At 36.7% G+C, this 21,638-nt stretch overlaps 1 protein-coding gene across 4 annotated transcripts in view; it reads left to right on the top strand.

Annotated features, from left to right (window-relative positions):
* Positions 1-21,638, top strand: part of sulf2b (sulfatase 2b) — a 165,273-nt gene that overhangs the window by 8,488 nt on the left and 135,147 nt on the right. Inside the window, exon 1 of one of the 4 annotated variants that reach the window (XM_079587988.1) lies at positions 754-941. The exons of the other annotated variants lie outside the window; for them this stretch is intronic. The gene's annotated coding sequence lies outside the window, so the exon portion shown is untranslated. Of the gene's footprint in view, positions 1-753; positions 942-21,638 lie in introns of those variants that run through there. 4 annotated transcript variants of the gene reach the window in all.

A 21,638-nucleotide genomic window follows, 5' to 3' on the forward strand; every position in this document is an offset into this window, starting at 1 on the left:
CTCGTTCAAGACTATACGTTGGACTGTACTTGTAGTGTTTTATATTTGTTGTTGCATGCCTCCACATATTTGACTTTGCATTATTTCTCCTAGTCTTTCTCATGAAATTCAATTCCGATGGCAAACTCTCAACTCAGCTAAATATATTTTTATGTGGTGCTGGACTGTGCAGAATAAGCTGCATATCTTATTTTATGCTATGATAAGGACTACTTTAGATGATATCTTGCTAACGAGACTTGCTGAGCCAACAAAACACCCTCTTTCACTTCTTCTTCTTTTTTCAAAGGGAGAGGAAGTGACTAAGGAAGCAGCGCCACCGCTAAACCAAACCATCATCTAATTTAGCTGTCGACTGATGATTTCAGTTTCTAATGAATGTACAAGCATGGTCGCTGAAGATTAGCGTCCGCTTACAAGCGGTCTTTGATAAGTGTGTGTGTGTAGCTGCAGCAGTCTGAGAGGTGGTGTCTGTGTCTTTACTTTGGCTCTGGGTTTTTGAGTGCTGTGTTGATTTTGGGACTCTGACCGTGGTTAGCCTTGCATGGCCTAGCCAATATTTACACTGATTGCTTACATTTGGTTAGTAAATTCCCACGATTTTGACAGGTGGCGAAGCAGGGCCGGCGGATTGGACTCTTGCTTGAGTTCTCTCTCTCTCTCTCTTTTGTTATCTCTCCTTTTCTGCTCTATTTCTCATCTCCTCCTGCTGTTAACCTCCATGGAGGGAGGTGCTAGGTCCGAAAGGAAGTTACTGCACTCAGTCGAGGCTGATGTTGAGGCCAGTGTCAGTGGAAAAGAACTGTTTCATAGGTGATCAACAACCTTTCTCTTTATAGCAGCCGATTTTAAGACTTCCGTTGAGTGTGTTTGGGGCTAGAGCGGGAGGTTTTGTTTTATGAACTTCAGCTAATTACTCAAACTAATAACAAGAAACCAAGGTAAGATAATTATGTGTGTCGGAGTGTGTGAAGGTGATGTGTTTTTCTCTCTCAGTTTAGTGGAATAAGACTGGACAACTGGGCTTATAAATGTTGTTTTTAATTTTTATATGAAGCAAGGAGTATGGCATCATAATTTGACTGGTTTGGAATTCATAATTTGGCTGTTTTCAGATAGTATTGAAAAGGCATTGTTCAGATTTTTATGGCGTATGGACTTTTAGTTGTTTTTAGAACAAAAAAAAACCCTCATGAAATCTAATTGTCACAAACCTCTTCCAAACCGCATTCAGAAGTGGTGTGAAATCTTGATTGCAATTATTTTTTTTCTTTAAATGTTTATTCTCTCAAAGCAGTCAGATCAAATTCTAGGTGCGTGTCATTTGGATGCAAAAGTTTGGGCTTTGTCAGATTTAAAAAAAAAGGATGTAGATCTGCACAATTCTGGATGAATTGAGAATCACGATTATTTTTGTTTTCAAATTGAGAAACAAAAGAGATTGCTAATGAATATAAAAGCATGAGATTTCTGACAGAGATTTCTGACCCTTGCCACTGGTTTGTTGTTGTATTACGGTCATTCCCATTATTGACATCTGACCTTTCTAGTGTTGTGAGACCGTGTGACACATTGACAGTGTCTATTTATCCATAAAGGAGGAGTTTGTGAATAGGTTTCTTCTTTTATGAATCGTTTATTTTCCTCATTCTGATTTCAGAAAGACATTATCACTTTGTCTTTTCTTTCTTCTGATTTGGCTCATGCTCATGGTCTTACCTGACTCTTTTCTGTTTTTGACCACACACTTTCTAGTAATGTGCTGTGGAGAATCCTGTTCAGCGAGTGTGTGCTCTGCCTGGGCTGAATTCCTCTGCTGCTGTAAATGGGGCACTGTGTCTAATTGCTCACATAAACACACTCACTGTAAAAAAGGCCACTGACACCATCACACACACACATTTTTGAGCAAGTGTTTGTGAGTCTATTTGTTTATTTATTTAGCCTATGACACATTCACCTTTGGCTCTTCTGTAAAGTTGCTTTGAAACATTATGCATTTTGAAAAGTGTTATGCAAATAAACATAAAAATATATGTTGCTTAAATTAAAATACAACATTCGATTTTAGGTCAATGCACAAGATGACAAAGTCTTTAAACAATTCTTTGTTTGTGCCACATTCTTACAAAAATATTTTTTTGATTCATGTTATTCTCAAACGGATTTAAAAAGTTAAAAAGATTTAACTTAATTTAAAAATATTTTAAAAACTAAGTATGGCATATGCATTTGTAGGAGTTTCCCTGTCAGACCTAACTTTATGGAAAGTGAGAGTTTAATTAAAGGAATCATGCAACGTGATTTGCTAAGTTCTGCGCTAGTAAATTCAGTTGTATTTGCTCCATTATTTACTACCACCCAAAAAATCATGTCTTAACCACTTTCTACTTCCTTTGGTGCTTTTATTAGATTGTGGCCACACGCTAATTTTCCCTGTTTAGTAAATCTGTCCCTGAATAGTAAAAACTGTCATGTCGTATAACCATGAAGTTAAAAAGTATTCATTAGTAGGCCTGGGCATAGTTTTAATTGTAATGATACTGATTCTGATTTTCGATTCCAATAATGTAAAAAAAAAAAAAAAAAAAAAATTTGGATCATTCACATTTATTCTAAGTCTTATTGCAAAACATTGCATTGTAGCTGAACACCACAAACAAAAATCAACAGGTTAAAGAACACGTAAACAAGGAACTTTCGAGCGTTATTAAAAACAAGTAAACACTCAGTAATTAAAAAAGAACAAATAAACTAATTAGCAGTCACATAAATAAATGCAACTGAACAGAGATACTATTGAAATAAACAGTGTTTTACGATTTTCAGGTGTTCAGGTGTTCAATCAAATGTAAAATAACACTGCACTTTATAAATAAAATGTACATTACAAATGTAGTTACAAAAGTTATTCAGTCCAGAACAGCGAGTGAATTTTCTCTTTGTCTTTTGCTTGATTAACGTTATAAAGACGGCAGCAGGATTATTAGGCTGATGTCACTTTAAGCGCTGCACAGATCCAATAAACTGTTGCACCTGCTTTTTCTTTGTCAATGACAAAGCGAGGGATTAAAGTAATGACTAAAATAGAAACTGGAGTCTAATATCTTCATAATAATAAGTTATACACCATTTATTTCTATAAACAATAATACACATTTGATTATTTTTTTATAATTAAGGATTTATTTGCAAGTTGAAAATATGCAGATTTCGTGCTATCTGGTTGAAAAGAAGAAATAAAATCAAATGTAATTCATAGTATATAAATAGCATAGACCTATTTTCATATGGGTTGAGAAAAGCCTTGTTGCTGAGAACATTGTTTTCAGACATAGGCCAAATAATTATTGTTATTAGCTTTTGCATTTGGATGTATATTTAGACATGATGAAAGACAACTTTCTGTTGTCGTTTACATTTTTAAACATTATGGCTCAACTAACGGTAATAGTCTTGAACTTATCCTTTGATCTCATTGACAAAATTAAAGCATAGGTCCAGTTCATTTGTAGTGAACTGTCAACATATTTTTATATAATTTGGTTAATAAAAACATGTTTAAAAAATACTTAATACTGATGGACTTGACAAATAATAGCACACTCATTTGAAAGTGACCTTTAACATATGACATGAAATCCATCTAAATTTAAATGATCTCATGGATGTGTGTCACACTCTCACACCACATGGACTCGTAATGTTTTGTCATCACCTGCCTCCGTCACTCATTTGATCTCACGGACACTAATGTATGACAATAATGTAAAAAAATATTGTTGGTTTAACTTAAACAAGTAAGTTACCTGGTTGCCTTAGTTCATTGAAATTAATAATTAAAGTTAATACAACAAAGCAGATTGGTTTAATAAATAGAAACTCAAAATATTATGCTATCTGAATCACATTCATTAACTAAGTTGATTTGACAGAAGATAAAAAAGTTGTGATAACAAATCAAGAAAATTTGTTTTTACTGCGTGCGTGCGTGTGTGCATGCGTGCGTGCGTGTGTGTGTGTGTGTGTGTGTGTGTGTGTGTTGCTCTCCGTTTGGCATTCTGTTGAACTATTGTAAATAAAAAAAATGTCTGCCAGCAACCACCCGTGACAATGTCGCTGTTGAAGTTCATGGTCATAGTGGCAGCAGCTGTCTGAAGGAAATGTGGCATATTCAAACGCTTTTGACATACTTCTTTTACATTTACCCGCTTTAAATTCACATTGCGCGCCGTGCACAGTTGTTCTAAAGCCACCGGGGCTTGGGTCCGTCATTGCTACTTGCAGTTAAATTTCATTGTATACACAACAACTATCATAATTTTCAAAAAAACGTTTTCAACTATTTTTTCAAAAGAACACTTAATCCTCGCTGTAATAATTTCCTATTTTATATTTGTTTTTACATTAAAACTAAATGGTTTTCTGCATGTTGGATATACACCACACTGACTTTAATTTGTCTGGCAAAAGCTTTTCAATTGTAATGAATATTTTAAAACAAAACTTATTCACCACATCTTCCTCTTTTCTTTCCCCTTCAAGAATTCCAAAGACACTTTTTCTTCTTTACGATCTCATGATGGTTATACCACTTTGACATTTTGACATTATGCCTCAGAGAAAATATAATTTGTAGTGTTTGGATAAATATGTGACACACACCAATGTCAGCGGTTAAACTTCTGCAACAGGAATCCATTAATAACATGTTTATGCAGTGTAGATTTACAATGTTCATGTGCAGACCTGCATATGTGAAAGATTTTCAGGGGGGTTCTGCAAAGATTCGTGAATAATGCAACATATAATATCTCCTAAGTGTTTCATAGCTAAAAGTAAGCAAAGCATAGCTGTGTACTGTAACACACGCGTGTGCTCAGAGCACACCTCAGCAGTGAACACTAACAGCAAAAACATCTTAAATATTTTAAAAGGGAAGACACACAATCACACTGACGCAAATGGACTTCAATAGGACTTGGAGGTCATTTGAGGAGAAGAATGAGGGTGTGGGTCTCAGAAAACATCAAGTGCTCCACCAAAAAAACACTACAGATAGAAAGATGTAGAGAGCAGTGTTTGTGTGTTGTATTAAGGAGGGCTATAATGTCTGGATTACGTGATCTGTTATCATTCTCATTCATCTCAATTTGCTGTTGATTTGTCTGGTTCAGGACACACCACAAGTGCGCAGTTTGAAATCTGCCATCTTTGCTCACGGGCAATCAGTTCCAGGCACATTTTTTGAGCCAGTTACTCGAGCAGTCATTGTGCAATCACGTGCCTTTAGGCCTTAAATAATGTTTAGCAAATGTTTTATTATTACACAGCAGTTCATGAAATGAAGGTGAAAGTGTTTTTGCAAGTGTTTAACGCAGTAATGCATCCAACAACATTGCTTATTTAACACACCTTCATTTTCTTTTTAAAACACTTAGAATATTGTTATATTCTAACCACTTAGTATATTTCCTGACCCCTAGAGCGATGTATGCCATACAAAAGATTTCTTCACATTACGTTATACCTACTGTACAACTCTTTTTTTATTGAAAGTTAAATGTAGTGATGCACTGATCATGATTTTTCATGGCTGATTCTGATTTATTTTGGAAGCAAATTGGCAGATTCCAATACCGGCGGCCGATTTTTTTTCTTTAAAAGGAGTGGTTGATTGTGATTTCACTTTTCTAGTTAGTGTGTAATGTTGCTGTTTGAGCATAAACAACATCTGCAAAGTTACAACGCTCAAAGTTCAAAGCAAAGGAAAATATTTGCTTTTAAAGAAATCGTTTTTAAGGACTACAAAAAACGGCTGGTTGGGACTACACGACATTCCTCCTGTGTTGGTGACATCACTAACCCTAAAATTTAATTAAACTCCACCCCCGGGAACGGCGATTTACAGATTATCATGACAGAATATGCTAATCAATGACTAGAAGATAGTTAACTCCACATCAGCTACATAAATTCACCAACTAACCATTCATAAATGTCCTGTTGCATTCTACATGTTGTACATGCAATCTACACGATGCATATTTGGAGCCGTTAGCGCCTTTCGGCTGATTTCTTTAAACAAGCTATAAATATTTTAATATTGTTCGACCAAGGAAAAAAAGTTTGGCTCGAGGTCATGGCGCAAAGGACCCTAGGTTGATTTTACTCCGGACCGTCCCTTTAAAGCAAAAACAGAATGGTCTGACTTTAGATTTGTGAAATTCTGCTACATAAGACATGCCTGCAAAAAACAAAAACAGCAGATGGACTGAATGAAAATGCAAATTCATTCTCTAAAAGTAGGTGGCGCTTCTAGGACAGCAGCGTTTTCTTTGGGTATCACTGTACACAAAGCAGCGCTGTGCTTATAAACACTACTTTATACAGGAAGAAAGAGGAAAAGAAAATGCCATTGAAACTTTTGTGAAGATAGTCAGTTCCCTTCAGAGATACTTTCATATACACCTCCAATTCAATATATTTTTCTTCCTATATTTTGGGAAACAAGTGCAAGTCCGAAATAGAGATCGGGCAAAATAAAACTAACATCTGATTTATGGCCGGTTGACACGTGCAGCTCAAGTAATGTGTTTTGTTACTTTTGTACTTTTTGTCTGTTCCCGCACATGCATGAGTTTACATGTCTAAGAGACCACGTTATGAAAGAGAGGATTTTAATCATGTAGTTTAAAAAAAAAAATTAGGCAAATGAATTGACCTGACAAGTAAGGTGCATTACTTTTTTAAAAAGTAACTCAAATTTATCAAGTAATGTGTAGCTTTACTAAAAGTAATCCCATAATGCGTTGCACACAACACTGACAATAACGATAAAGAACCATACAAGACATTGCAGGAAAATGTAGCTTAATAATACAAGACAATATGGATTTACATAAAGATAACATAACATATTATAAGACATATCTTATAATAGAACCACAAAGATGCAACCCTGCGGGCGAGTGACGTTCCAAACCAGGAAACACTCACGATTACCCTATTTATACATGGAGCGGCACAGCTTTCGGACAGCTCTCGGGTCGTCCAGGCAGAACAGACCAGGCTTGACCCAGGATTTCAACTTCCAAGACTTCCAAGGTTTTAGGAAATAGGGGTTTTATTAGTCTTTGTTTGGTATACACAAAGTGCAGAGGTGAGGGAAGATGCCCTCTTTTCTCTTTCCTCCTCCAGTCTGGTTGTGGAATTGAAGTGCACAGCAGGTAGCTGGACCTCAGCATTCAAGAGCTCTTCACCCGTTACACTCTATTTGCTCAACAGCAGGAGTGTGTGGGGGTGTGTGCGTGTCTGTACTGGGACGTGTGCGTGTGTGTGTACAGACCATGTTTCCTGGAAGCGTGTGTGTGTTTGTTTCAATACGCTGCACTCTAGTCATGTCGGGATTGACAAGGTGCTGTCCCTAGTTTGTGAAGAGCAAATGAATTGATGTATTGAGAAGTACAGTTTTGACATGGCAAATTCTTGGTAATAAGCAATTGCATTGCATTTTGTTAGATAGGGGTATCAGTGGTTGTTCGACGATTCTTGATGTTTAATTATTCTTAATGTTACATTTTAAGCTCTTTAGATTACCGTATTCGTTTGAGTTCTTTAAAACACCACATACTGTAGATGGTTTTCTAAAGAACTGGAGAATAAAAAAGTTATCCAAGGACATCATACTGGTAAAGCCCTTTTGGTCCTAATTGGAACCTTTATTTGTAAGTGTGTGTTTGAATTCTGTGTTTCTTTAGTGCTCTCTTTGAACAGCAGCATGGTTGCCATCAGCAGGTCAACATAAATGTTTTCAGAATGGAACATCAGTCAGGGCTTGGCTTTACACACACACACACACACACACACACACACACACACACACACACACACACACACACACACACACACACACACACACACACAGGAGCTCATACAGAAGGTCTGTTCCTTGTTTGTTACCACAGGTACGCAGGCATATGATGTTCTCCAGTGCTTCGCTCAGGCTCTCACACACACACACACACACACACACACACACACACACACACACACACACTCACTCACTCACTCACTCCGGCCATTGGGCTCAGGGCTTTTGGGTGCTTCCTCTCTTCATTTGCATCTCGCATAGTTTCCACTGGATTGTCAGGTACACTTTACAATACGGGTGCACTAAAATGCATTAATTCATGCTTAACCAAAGCACAGATAATCATGTGTAAATGTATGACTCATGAAGAATTAAACCATTAATTAATGATTACTGCATCGGTAACAAATAAAGGTTCTAAATGATTAATAGACTAAGTAATATATAAATTGTTATTAATTAAATATGTCATAATGTATTAATTCCTTAATAACATATTTTATTAACTAATAGTGTAAATTACATGCGTTACTTCAACTTGAATTTTCTGCTTTAATTATTCATTAGCTAATGATTTGCAAATGTATCATTATGTTATGACTTTACTTGTTGATGCACATGAATATTAACTAACTGTATAATATATCATTTTGGTTTTGACATCCACACTAAGCCCTTTCAATTTCCAACCATCTACAACCAAGATTTCCCTGAGTCCGATGAACTGCCGCATCAGTACGTGTTGTTCACGCACAGGAGTGTGTCAGGTTAAGCTTGAGGCCGTGGGACTCGAGAACATGCGGCCGAGCTCTGCTATTTCATAACACTGTGTCTAGACTGGACAAAGACAATAGAACCCATTATAATCAGTGATACACTGGATGCGGCGTGGCGCTACACGACAAAACCCCGACAGTAAACTGATGCCACACTCTATTCCTGACGTACTCCGAGCTCTTGCGCTACTTCTGTTACGAAGGACAAACGGACTTGCAACGGTCTGTCATGTCCAGTGTAGACAGCTGGTCTCGTGTCCAGTTTAAACACTGTGCGACAGCGTCAGGAGTTCAGATTCTGGTGCGCTGATATCTGTGTGCAGCCGGACTCACCCATCCTTCAGACACATTCTCTGACATTACATTCACTGCATGTGCAACTGTCAAAACCCATAAATGGCATATTACTTAACAATTAGTTAATATTCATGTGCCTCAACAAGTAAAGTCATAACATACTGATACATTTGCAAATCATTAGTTAATGATTAATTAAAACAGACAACTGGAAGTTGAAGTACATTGCTTTGACCAATTGTGGTAATTAACGCATTAATTCACACTATTAGTTAATGAAATATGTTATTAAGAAATTAATACATTGACACATTTAATTAATAATAATTCATATATTACTTAATCTATTAACCATATAGAATCTTTATTAGCTGCTGATGCAGTAATCATTAATTAATGGTTTAGTTCTTCATGAGTCATACATTTACACATGATTATCTGTGCTTTAGTTAAGCATGAATTAATGCATATTAGTGCAGCCGTATTGTAAAGTGTTACCGATTGTCCTTTGCTGAGTCAGTAGCTTTTTCGATATGCATGCATACTTGCATATAGCAAGTGCTTGTCTTTGCATGTGTATTTCGGTTCGTCGCTCAGTCTGGCAGTGAGAGAACGAGATATATCTGACTGCAGGGTATTAAGAGAAGAGCGGGAAACACACATGGGGGACATAGAAGTTAAGTTTCAAGTGTTTGCACAAATATGTCATTTGTGGTACGCTGGTTATTAGGGCAAAATAAACCCAGAGAGACCAGATCGATCTTCTGTCATACTGAAGGAGTTTAAGTAAAAAGGATTTTGTTTTGTTACAAATACAGTTTACTTGTACTACTCGTCTCATGAAGCATTGTGTAAAAGCAGTTACTGCTGCTCGGCGAATTATCGCAGGCAAAATCCATTCATTTCAATTGGAATCCATCTGGAATTTCATGTGAGGCCGAAAGATTTTCTCATGCCGATTCTGCAAGGGGTTCAATGTGGTCATGCGGATTCACTGTGTTGAGCAACAGAAAGCTGCTTGGTTTGAAAGTGATTTCGCTACATTATTGACAATAGACGGTGGACCTTTTTGCGAGTGCAATTTTGCTGAAATGTGACTGCACCTAATGAAATGGGAAAAGTGACAATATACAATATAAAGTATAATATAGCATAGAACATGAACATATATTTGAAGGTTATTGTAAAATATTAAAATATGTAAGTATTTGAACGCCTAGGGAGTCTCAATTGCATCATCTGCAATGCTTCATGGGAGTTTCAATCAGAATTCGCTGTTACAATGTAAATGCCAGAACTTTTTCAGCATTATTGTTTTTGAAAAAATCAACTTGACATTTTATCACTGTTTTTTCAATTATGCAGTGTCATTAAACAGAAATATTTGCATAATGCCGCAGTTGTCCAATCACAATCAAGTATTATGGAAAGCAAAAATAACATAGTCAAATGCTTCAACAAAAGCCGTTCTTTATCATGTCAAAACATCTTTGAATATTTAATCTTGAGAGATTCAAGCTTTCTCTCTGTCTTTTTCTTTTTTCATTCCGTCATGGCTTTAAGCCACCTTGTCAAGTCCGTCTGAGCTCTCTCTCATTTCACACATCACTGCGTTCACTCGTCTCCCTGCTTATCTACCCACCTCTTTATAGGCCCTCTATTCTGGCCTTTTCTCTTAAACATGCCTACAATTTAGTTCCACCAGTAAAACTATCTCACAAGTAGATAAGCCTGACCTAATACAGCTTTCTGAAGAGCTGAGGCAATTTAAGTCATTTTGTTTAATTCTGTTTGATCAGTTAGGTCTTTACTTCATTTGCTTTCTCCAATTTTCTCCAAATTTGTGTGAAAGGCTAAATGTGTTGGTCATGAGGTCTGAATGACAGAGAGAAAGTTAATTTAACAATGGGAGAGCTCTACAAAATTGGGCCAGAAAAGAAGCTCATGTTCATGTGTGTGGGTTTACTTGGTTATCTTTTTTCGTTTAAAAATATACACTGGTTAAACTGCCAATAAGAAAGGTGGTTTACACGTCCAACTGCAAATGGCTAGTTACGTAATCACTTTCTCTCTTTTTTCCCCTCAGTGTTTTCTGTCACCTAAATCGAACTGTCTGCATTTTTAACATTTAGACGTATCTTATGCAGTTAATCACTTATATGAACATGCCTTCCATGTTAAATGTTATTTAGGAGAAAGGTTTTATGTTTTGCACATTGTCAATTACCACAGACAATAATTTAACAGAGAAAACGGTCAAAATCATATACACACTGAAGTGTTAGTTCACCCAAAAATTGTAATTATGTCATTAATTACTCACCCTCATGTCATTGCAAACCTGTAAGACTTTCATTCATCTTCGTAACTCAACTGTCCCTCTATTGACAGTCCACGCAACTGAAACTTTTTTTTAGTTTATAAAGAGATTGTAAAACTCAACCATGTGAATTGTAGCCTGAGAAAACCCTGACGAACTTCCGGCAAATTTGAGATTTGCTCTGCAATTCCGTCTGGCCAAGAGCCCATTCAAGCCCATTTCCAATTTTTCCAAATCGAGGCACCAATCACAAATGTTGAGGCGGGCTTTACACGATGACGACCGCTCTGGGCGCAATTGGATAGACCTAAAAACCAATCAAAGGCATTTAAGCGACGTCCGTTGGTGACGTCCCTTTGGAAATGGACTGTGAATGAACCTTCCCCAGACCCACTCTCAGTTACAACTGAGAAGGGTCTGGTGTCAACCAGGCTATATGAATTCAGCAGTTTAGTCCAAATTTTTCAGATGAACAGATATCATTTTGGCTTCTATGCACATATAAACATTCATCAACTCGCACATCAGTTGTGGTAAACAGGTCAAGCATGTTCTTCCGTAAGAACCAATGAGGTTCATTCTTGTATTACACAGTGCGTTTGAGCTTCAGCAAGAACCAATGAGGTTTGTTCTCGCTCGTCAAGCATGTTCAGTTGAGCTTCTGTTTATATATTCACTGGTCAATGTTAATATGTGAACAAAAGCCTAAATTCAATCTGTTCATCATATAATGAAACCGAGTCTCTTCAGAACAGCTCAATCCATATGGATTAGCTTTTCGATCTCTGACGTTTTGATGCGTCAAAGTGGTAGTAGCGAGGACTGTCAATGAAGGAACAAAAATCTCTTACATTTAATTTAAAATATCTTCATTTGTTTTGTTTTTTAAGATTAACGATCTTAACATTTTTGGGTGTACTAACCCTTTAATGCACTTAAAATGGAAGTCTATGGAGCAAGACACTGATAAGTGTTCATCCACCTATAAAGGTAGTCCCACTTCAGAAAGGATGACAACTTTACCACTCAAATAACATAATTTTTTTAAACAAAATAAATACTATATTAACATTAAATTCACTTTTGAAGTCTCAAGAATGTCTTGCCTCATAGTACATCGCCTGTCTTAAGTACATTACTGTAAACACATTTTTTTGTTTGTTTTTTTACAAACTTATGTACAAGTCTAAATTATTTTGTTGATATTGGTATTCCACAGATGCTTCTGTTAGAGCTTAACTGATATTGAAACCAGAACATGCTTTTAAACTGAAGTTGTGAGAATAAGTTGTGATAGGATGATGATTAACAGGTTTTAATTAGGCCAACATTGATTGGTTAGCGTGAACCAATACATCATTGCAAAGCAACTTTGAAAAGCCAATTAGAGTGGGAGATAGAGGATGGACTGGAGACATGAGATGTGTACTAATGTGTTGTTGACTGACTGTGGAGACTGAAAAGGCACATACTAAATTTGAAATGAAGCCTACAGAGAAGAACAATGCATTCTAAATGATTTAAAGACTGAATGCATAAAAAATTGCAACCAGGGCTGCTGATTTTTAGCTAATTTTGTATAATTTTAAATGAATACTTGAAAGGATGCCTTAAATTCATCAAAAGTGACAGCTGAGTAATTAATAATGTTACAAAAGATTTCTATTTCAAATAAATGCTGTACTTTTAAACTTTCTATTATTACAAGAATCCTGACAAAAGTAAGCCAGTTTCCACAGAAATATCAAGCTACACAACATTGATAATAATAAGAAATGTTTCTTGAGCATCAAATATATTAGAATGATTTCTGAACTGAAGATCCACGTGACACTGAAGACTAGAGTAATGATGCCGGAAATTCAGCTTTGATCACAGGAATGAACTACATTTTCAAATTTCGTTATTTTAAATTGTAATAATAAACATTAAAAAATGAAAGTCCAAACTTTCAAATGGTAATGTAAGTATTTTGTGATTTGGAGAACTGGTGGTGAATGCATTTGAATTGGTAAATTAAACATTTTCATACAACCTGCTGATATACCCCCCAAAATTAAGTTTCATGGTGAGGTTTTATCTATAAATCGTATATTTTTCAGATTGTAAGAATCCATTCAAAATCACCAGTTTGTACAATTCTTAAGAATTCTTATGAGATTGGGTTGTTAAAATCAGATTTCTCTGAGCAAATCTCTTGATACAATTGAGATTGTATATTCATTTCACTCTTCTGGAACTCCAGAGCAGACACTCAAAATGTAGTTTTTTACTTAAATTTTTCTTACAATCTTTTTTACTAATCACAATAAAAATAGTTTGCCTCCATTTACGCTCCATTTATTCTCATTTCTATCTAGTACAGGATTAGATATTAAAAACTAGGAGATGTTAAATTGGATCTTATTTCTTTCACAACGGGCAGTTCTGCCTTATTTTTCCTCATGTTAACATTGCACTGCATTGACCATTTCATAGAAGGACCATTATTTCAAGATTATGCAACTAGACTTAAGCATTTTTAATCATCGATTCCCACATGGGTGCAAAGAGAGAGAGAGAGAGAGAGAGAGAGAGAGAGAGAGAGAGAGAGAGAGAGAGAGAGAGAGAAAAAAAGCACCAGAGTTGACTTGCATCCAACATAACTAAATATTTAACTGAATGGTACGTTTGACTCATGGACGGCAAAATGAATTCAGTAATTCCCAGTGAAGGCCGTATTTGACAGCATGTAGGCTTGAGCCTAGACTTGTGCTGTCTTGCCAAAGCCAGGTGAACCAAAGGACATAATTAATGTGTAAAGATAAAAACTTTGCAATGACTGCACTCACCCTTCCTTTGCTCTGAAATGGCCTTTATAAGAAGAAAGAGAATTGAAAATGAATGGGATGTAGAGGGCGGATGAGAGAAAGAGAGAGAGGGAGGGAGGGAGATATTTTATCCTCTGCAGGGACTAGTAAATATAAACTGATGCAGCCGTCAAATATTAGCGATATCTGATATGTTGCAGTTTTAAGTGACTGCCATAATCGCGTTTAAAAGAACGCCTCACGCAGAGGTTTGTGTGTACACTTGTTTAGCGACGTAGGCTTGTTGACGTGTGAGAACGACAGAAAAAGCAGAGCCTGGGGACACATCTAAATCGAGTGATGGTGTGTCTGTCAAGTTGCTAGTCTACTTGTTAATGACTGTCGTCGGGATGTGAGCCTCCTCATCGCACCTTCCCGAGAGATGCTATCGTGTACGCGATTGCGCCGTGAACCGATTTTCCAACCAATTCTCTACAGTCAAATCAATTTCACGCTCTCGGACAAGTTCTGCTAGCATTAAGTGAGTTTAATGGTGCTCTTGTTGTGTTTATTACCAGCGTACAATGAAAAGGCAGTAGGTTTAATTCTCGCACGCTAAAGACTGTGGAAAACAGATAAAACGCAAGAGCGTGAGATGAAAGTGAGCTCCTAATAAAAGAAACAAAATGAATGCGCGAGGGTAAAAAGGGAGGCTTAATGACTGTGTTTGACTGACGGGGATTAGTGCTGTAAGAGCACGCGGTGTGATTTGGGTAATTACAGTGCTTTCCTGCTGAGACTGACTGTTACCTTGACACCGCGGCAGTGCTCTAAAGGACTCCTTGAGGAGCTGCGAGGTTGACTTGACACTCCAATAAAATGGCTCAGAGGAACACCGGATCCAGTATCACCCCTCGCCTTGTTAACATCATCAAATAAAACAAGTGCTTGAGGAAAAGTTTCAAAAAGTGCAGTGATCTTCCTCTCCCCGCACAAACGTCACTCCAAACTCATGCCACGGGGCGCATTTTAGAGCGAGAACGGAATTCTTGAAATTAAACCATCTTTAAAATGAACATTTTAAAAACAGCTGTATTTACTAGATTTTCCCATTTTCTGTGGAGCGTGTCCACAAAAAACATGCTGCCGCGATGCCTTGGTGTTGCCACATGCTCAGATGTTCTGAGTGGTTTTAGTGTGTTTCTATGCATTTGACATGGGAATATTGGGGAATTGCTAAGGTTTTAGTTGATATACCAATAAAGTGATATTTCAGCCAAAAAAAAAGTTCTGCCTTCAGTTATGCACCCACATGTCTTTCTTAACCCAAAGACTTACAGTACGCCCAACTTTGAAACGCAAATAAAGATATTTTTAATGAAATTTCTGTCCCTTCACTGAGAGTCCATTGCACCAATTAAAGGGGTGATAAACTGCAAAATCAATTTTCCTTGAGCTTTTGACATATAAGAGGTCTTCATGCTATAAGAATATCCTGTAAGTTTCAGAACTGAAAACTTACTTGTTAGTCCAATAAATGCTTTTATTGACACCAGGCACAGCGAACGACAGGTTTTTCAAAGTGGGGATCTATGAGGTCAAAGGGTATCAAACACCGCCTCCGCAGAAGAAGATCGACGCCTGCTTCAACACCGCCTATTTAGCCCCGCCCACCGATTCACGCATTACATGAAACTCATTATAATATGCAAAACTGTTATCCAATCATAGCAGTGTGCGTTTACTTCCAAGTCTTCAATGCGGCACGTCCATAAAAACCAGGGTAGAAAATAGCTTATTACTTATTCATTTTGATGTTTTTGAATGTAAAAACCAAGCAAACGTCATAAGTTGACCTCAGACTACAATATAAAAAAATGTAAAAAGCATGACCCATTTAAGACATTGTTAAAGTGATCCATATGCATCTAAGTCTTCTGAAGAGACATGATTGTGTTATATGTTGAACAAATTTAATTTAGCCTTTTATTGACATAAAAAGTATGTGAGTTGATCAATGCGCACACATAGATCACTTCAAATATGGTAAACAGAAGCTTGATGTCTCTTCAGAAAATTTGGACTAAACCTCTCAATTCATATGGATTAGTTTTACAATCTCTTTATGAACTTTTTGAAGAGTAAAAGTGGTAGTTGCGTAGACTGTCTATGGATGAACAGACATTTCTTAGATTTCATCAAAAAGATCTTTATTTGAGTTCTGAAGATAAACGAAAGTCTCACAGGTTTGGAACAACATGAGGATGAGTACATTATGATTTTTGGGTGAACTCTCCCTTTAAAGTGAAGTGATTTGAATGAATTTGGGATAAATGTTTTAAATCACTCTCTTTGAGGAGATAAATATAACAAACAAGGTGAAAATCTAATCAGTGTGCTGTTACTTTTCTAAGTGACTGAACTGGTGAAGTTTGTAGCATTGACTGTGTGATTTGAGTTACACACCAAAGTTTAATATTTTGTACAAATCTCTAACCCTAATTATGAGCAGTAATAATAGCGATGCTACCTTAGCAAACACTGGTAAATACTGTTCCTGGGGCTCTGAGATTTGAAACGTGCAAATGTTTGCTGTTCTGAACAATGCTTGCTAAGTTTATCCTCCATAAATGAGTCAAAATTGGTAATGTTTGTCGAAAAGATTGCATCAGTCTGTTAAATGAGATCGGCAGTGTAACTTGGCTTCATGGTGTCAGGCTTTTGATAAGGTCCAGCAAGACCTTTACCGCCCTTGTGCTTGTTTGTAGATCAGCCTTATAGATCAGGAGAAAATTGTGCAAGCCTCTATATTGTGTTTGCATTGACCGCCCTCGCCACACTCACCTTCTAGCGCCTCTGTTTTAGTTTTCCTATAGCTCTGTGTCAATCAGTTAGCCATGGTTTCCCCCCTTACATGTGACTGATTGCCTGGCTCATGTGTGAGTGTGTGGTCGGGCACTCGAAGGTCAGTAAGATGATTACTCTTGTGGGATTTCTGTGCTGTTTATCCCCTCTTTCCTCATCTGTTTTCCCCCCTTTCTCATCTTTTCCCAGAGTAAGTGTTGATAGGACCGTGCCTGCTTTTTAAATAAGATCTGGCAGTTGTGTTACATGTCCCTGAGATTGGATTTTGCCAAACTAATTTCCAATCTCTCTCTCCCTCACACACTCCATCTTTCACTTACTTACTCTTTCTCTTTCATCTTTTTTATGTTGTTTTGCAGCAACCCGATGGATTGATCAATGAATTTCAATTTGGGCCCAAGCATGATTTGTTAAAGTTTACACAGGATGGAAAGGAGATGCGGAGATGGGGAGAGGGAAGGAGAGATAATCATAGTGCGGCCTATGCTGGCATTCATTAAACCAGACCCACTGGACTAGTCTAGCGGGGTTTAATTGGGTGCTTGAAAGGCCTCTGGAATCAATTGACTCTGAGAAAGGGATGAAGAGCGGATGAGAAATAGAAACAGTGACGGGATAGCAGATGGAATTAAAACTAGGCTGCCTGAAGGTTGCAACTCTCCTTGAATTGATTTCTGGACTTAGGGAGGAAGGGCGGCAAAGTTTTTGCTAAAATCGAGACTGAGTAAACCCATATCATGCTTATTTCTGTACTTCGAAAGATTAAGGAATGTGGTCCTTAAAACCTTTGTATGTCATTGCATTTTAAAATATCAAACCAATTGGAATTCAAAATTTCACACGATTTTATCACAAATGGAGATAAAAATGTATTGTGACACTCTGGTTGTCAGATGTTATCGGGGTTAATGTGAATAATTACACCTGTGGGTACTTTACTAGCAGTCCACTGTCATGTGACCTACGACATCAGTCATGTCACTGTTCTTCGCCATTTATGAATATGACAACTCCTCTCCTGTGGCCTCATGGGATAGTGAAGTGCTCATCAGATGCACACTTTAGAATCTCAGTGGAAGCGGTTTAATGATAATTCCAAATTTGGACATGTATTCATTTCACATGCTGCTTTTAGGAAATTATGGAATAGGGAAGTCGACATTTTCAGGCACAGGGATTGAAAAAAATGGCTCAAAAAAGGGAAGTTAGTTCTGAGAAAATTTAAATCTATATATAATTTTTTTTTGCTGATGCCATTTGGTTTGATATTTATATAACTATTTGTACGAATTGCAATTTGCAAAATATTGCGAATATAACTCAGTACGATTGCAGGCAGGAGCTCTAAGTGTGGTTCACCATTGCTTTTTTTTAAATCGCCTCACGGACCAGCAGTCATCAGCTTGTCTTACCAGGCTCAGCAACTATCTAAATTATTAATCTAAGTCTGGGAGCGTGGACACTTCACAGCAAACCCCAGAGGCCAGACAGGTCTACTGTCCAGACAGAGAGACAGCACATATCAGTATCTTTTTTTGATAAATGTAATGTAGGTTGGAGCAGTGGCCCTGTGGTTAGTGCTCCAGACATGAAAACCAATGAAAGAGAAGCAAGCTCAATTCCATCTCATATCGTGCAGTGATCCCTCTCTTCTCCCTGATTATTTCCTGTCTCCAGTCTCAACGTACCCCTGTGTCCAAAACCTTAGACCAGTCAATGATAGCGTTTGAGTATGAAGGCACCTGTTAAAGAAACTTGTTTCCCACTGGAAGTCAATGCACCATAACACCACAAATAAAATAATGTAAAATGTGATCTACAGGACTATACTACTTTTCAGTGTGTTTCCTTCTCTCTTCTCCGAACAAATGAGTCAGTATTTCTTAAGTGTTGTATTAATTTCTGGCTTGTTGAGGAAGCCGTGCAGCAGCAGGAATTAATTGCTTCTTTGCAGTGGTTATGTGAAGCAGCAGCATGCTGCGCGTTGATTAAAAGCGCTTCACATGGAATATGAATAAGCGCATAAATCACGCCGAGCGGCGGGCCGCGTAATGAGAGAAACCGCTCACGTGGCATGTCTGGGTCAATCCGCGAGTACTGAAGGTCACGGGACGGGAGGAATCGAGATCAAGACGATGGCAGCACAAAATGTGCATTACTTGAACTGACGTCCAAAAATCTGTACCGCTTTTGCTTGCTTTGCTTTTGTTTTGATTTGTGTATTTGTTTTGCTCTGCTTTATGCCTTTGTTTGTTTGTTTTTGCTTTGCTTTTTGTTTCGCTTTGCTTTTTTTTTGCTTTTGTTTTGTTTTGTTTTTTGCTTGTTGTTTTGCTCCTAGTTTTTTGTTTTGCTTTTTCGTTTGCTTTTAATGTTTTTGCTTTACTTCAAAAGTCAGAATTGTGAGATATAAACTCACAATTCTGAGAGAAAAAAGTATTTTTTTCCTCAGAATTGGACTTTTTAACTTGCAATTCTGACTTTATTTGTGACTTTATATCCCGCAATTCTGACTTTATAACTTACGATTGTGAATTTATATCTCGAAATTCTGAGAAAAAAAAGTCAATATTTTAAAAAAAAATTTAATTATGTGGCGGAAACAACCTTCCATAGTTTAGCTTTTTGTTTTGCTGTTATGTTATGCTTTGATTTTACCTTTGCCTTGTGTTTTTGTTTTAGTTTTGGTTATGGAATAGAAAAAGCAGATAGTCCACCATGTTTTATGCATTTTACCTTTAAATTCTGTAGTGACATTTAAGGTGTTCTTCTTCAGGTTGTTGTATCACATTTCCGCTAAGTGTGGTTTTCCTCAAGTGCACCATTAGAGACCTAGATCTACAAAAATAGAACGAGAGCACAAGAAAGAGAGGAGAGAAATCATGACACATGGAAAAGGGTGACAGACAGACAGAGAGGGGGATGAAAGCCGCCTGTGTATCAGCTCTCTCTCACCTATCCATCACCTTGGCGGCAGCAGGTCTGTGGTTGGGCCTGTTTGCTGTCACTGAAGCTGTAGTGAGGGAAGCAGCCATTTCACATCATTGATTTACATTAGTCAGAGAAGAAAGCAGAAGAATGACTGAAGGGAGTGACTCACACGCACACACAACCCCTTGTGTGCAGCCTTTTAATATTGCATTGGGTGTTTGGTGTCTGCTTTCTACTTGATGGGGTTTAATTTAATCTACGGTGGCTAACTTTCTCTCCGTGTGGGGCTCTTTTCAACGCACTGACAATTACAGAGCGAGAGGAGAGAGGGGGCAGGAGAGGAGAAAAGCCAAAGTAACAAGACAGAAGGTGGAGAAAGAAAAGGGATTACGGATGGAGGAAAACATAAGTGGGAAGAGAGAAGGAGTGGAGGATTAGAGGAGAGGATGATGGAGTGACAGAGACAGAGATGTGTAAAGATGAGGAGGAGAGAGGGTCAGTGAGGGCTCATGGCTAGAGGCAGGATGAGCGTGCGCCTCCTGTCAATGTCACCTTAATGTGTCTCACTGCTGCAGAGAAACACACTTTTCTTACACAGACTCTCACTGAGTGATTGACCCGATTGGTTCAGACCTTCCTCGGTTGCTCAACTTTGAAAGCATATGAGAACATTTTGCTTTCTGACTTTTCTGCTTTAAAAAGACCTGTATCGTGATTCGTTTTGCTCGTAGTTTGGGTGAAAGGTTTTTCTGAAGTATTACATTTTGGCGATGAAGGATAGCAAATTTGATATTATTAGTGAATTGTATTTGTTTTCAAGAAAACATTTTAATAATGTGCTTTGGCTTCAAGATAGTATATAACAATTTAAGGCCATTATTCCTTTTTAAATATATCCGTCACTGTTAAGATATTATGTATAACACATCTGTTAAAATGTGTTTGTTTGTTTTTCTTTCAGATAATATTTTAATAATTTGCTTCAAATAAAGTACTTAACAATAGAAAAAGCTATTAAAAAAACAAACAAAAAAAAACCCTATATATATATATATATATATATATATATATATATATATATATATACATATATATATATATATTGTGTTTCAAATATTACACGTACTATCTTTCTTCCACAGTAAGAATGGGTCTTTATACATTAAAATAAAGATCTGCCTTTATATTTCCGAAAATAGGTCCCTCACAAGGAGAGAGAAAATAAATATTTTACAAAATGCACTCATACAGCTGTCAAATTTAATTATTATCAATAATTATTATTATTAATAATAATAATTAATATTTAACACATCTACCAATTTTGTGTTTAAAGCAGCTGGGCTTATTTATTTATTTATGTTCCACATAATATTTTAATGATGCTTTGGCTACATTTTATATATATATATATATATATATATAAACGTGTATATATATATATATATATATATATATATATATATATATATATATATGTTAAATACATTTTTGGACAAAGTTAACATGTTAACATATTATTTAACATGTTTAACACATCTGCAAATTCCGATAATGTATTAATTTATTTTCCAACAAATTATTTAAAAATGTGTTTAGTCTTCAATACAGATTATATAACAATATACAATAATTTATTTAAGGACCAAATTGTGTTTATAATATTAGACTTAATATTTTTTCTCACAAATATAAAGGCGTACACAATATAAATGGTTATATATACGTGAATATATATATCTGCCTATATATTTCAGAAATGGGGGTTCCTTTGCTAGATCATCACTATA

The sequence above is a fragment of the Phoxinus phoxinus genome (assembly GCF_949152265.1).
Source record: "Phoxinus phoxinus genome assembly, chromosome: 18".
NCBI lineage: Eukaryota > Metazoa > Chordata > Actinopteri > Cypriniformes > Leuciscidae > Phoxinus > Phoxinus phoxinus.